Below are 1,984 nucleotides of genomic sequence, written 5' to 3'. Positions count from 1 at the left end.
TACTCAAACGATGTTAATATACCTCTCTGATCTAACGAGTCTGACTAGCTGTCGTGACCTCAGATGGGCTTTGGCTAAGATGGAGAGCTGGTTGTTCTGTCAGTTCTCCTGGAACTGTAGCTCTTTTGCAGTGCCCAATTAAGTAGCCTACCTCACTGACCAGTTCTGATATTACGTGCATTATGCGTCATTTATGCAAAATAATATACATTCAATTTGTTTGTCATCAATTTTGACATATCATTAGACATAATGCTTAATTGTGTTAATTACTATATTTTGCAGTGAATGGTGCTATCAGAATCCCATGTCAGACTCCCATGTTAGTATAAGGTTTTTTGTGTGTTTTTACCGATTGCAGTAAAGATAATGAGACTATTTTTCTTTTTCACAGTAAAGCAATCTGTTGCCGTGATTAAGGCTTTGCCAGACTTGTTCCCATCACCTGTGGCTCACAAGAAATTAGGACATGGAAGTGCGGCTATGCTTCACATCCTTAAGGTAAGAAATGTATGCATGTATTTTTCATATTACTTGATCATATTCTCTTAACAGTGACTTGTTTAAGTGATCATTTTTGTTTTCTATTCTTGTTTCAGTCTGCAGAAGACCCCAACACCTTTCTTCAGGCAAGACCACTCTCCAGCCCTGTTGTGATTGTCTGTGAAACCAACTGCATACTGGCCATTGGAACCATGCCTGTGCTGACCTTCCCAAAGGAAAACCTCTCTGTCAGTGTGATGTACATCCTTGCATGTTACTACACCTTTCACCTTACATATCCCAAGTGCATTGCCACACTCCTCTCTGTGCTGCAGACAGAAGTCCTCATGGACTCCATCCATGACCGAGATATGACTTCGTCATAAAAAAAAGCTATGGCTGAGTGGAAGACGTTCATTGCCGAATAGGCTTGAACATTAGTAATAACGCAAATGCCTGACCCCAATACAATGTTTTGGAGGAGCTGTTGTTGTTTTTTCAGCCTCCCAGAAAATGTATGACGTTTCTCTGTCAAATAATACTGTTTAATTTTGCCCATTCAGACTGTCAGCCTTGGGTCTTATGCTTTGCTGATGTGCACCTAAACAAATAATAAAGAGGTGATAAGAAATTCGACTCGTATCTTAATTTTTTAGGCAATCCTTTTACATTTTCTATTATGTCAGGATTACAGATTTTTTAACTTTAATATGACATGTATATTTCAGGGATTTTGCCTTATTTCAAGAATTGTGTAGAGAAGTATATGCTAAATTTAAGCATATTATACTACACATTGAGAAAAAACTACTTACATTGTATTGTATCAAGAAAATAAAACCTAGTAGCTTTATGACAAGATTATGACACTAGTATTTACTTAATTTAAGAACATTTTCCAACATATTGAGAAAAGAAAGCTTATATATTTTAATCGTATTAAGGTAAACGCACTCGTTATTAGTGAGAACACACTAGTTTTAAGGTATCTGTAGGTTTGTTGAGGTAAGATATTTTTTCTTGTTTTAAAAAATCTTGGCAAGTCAAATTTTCTTGTTCTGTTGGCAGATAATTTAGCTTATTTTAAGTAATATTCACTTAAATTTGGTACTTTTTTTCTTGTTTTTTGAGCCCGCTTTTTGCAGTGTAGTTTTAGTCAACGAAAACTAATTAAATTTTAGTCTAGTTTTAGTCACATTTAATAGCCATATTAAACTCCTTTTTTCCCCTTCTCAGTAGGGATGTGCATCTCCATCACTGAGGGACGATGCAATACACATGTCTATGCACTGCCAACAATCCGATACATTAAAGATACATAAAATCAACAACTAATGCGACTATACGATTCACCAATATTGAAATTTAATATGGTACATAATGATTTATTTCTTTGTCAGAAAATGAACTAAACAAGTGAAAGTTTTACTTCACATAAACCAGTCCTTCTTTCCTGTTGTATGTGTTCTCTGAATGTAAAAAAGTCATTTAACACCACACA

Source organism: Hypomesus transpacificus, chromosome 9 (assembly GCF_021917145.1).
Source record: "Hypomesus transpacificus isolate Combined female chromosome 9, fHypTra1, whole genome shotgun sequence".
In the NCBI taxonomy this organism is placed as follows: domain Eukaryota; kingdom Metazoa; phylum Chordata; class Actinopteri; order Osmeriformes; family Osmeridae; genus Hypomesus; species Hypomesus transpacificus.
The sequence above is the reverse complement of the archived record's forward strand: the minus strand, read 5'-3'. Positions refer to the sequence as shown.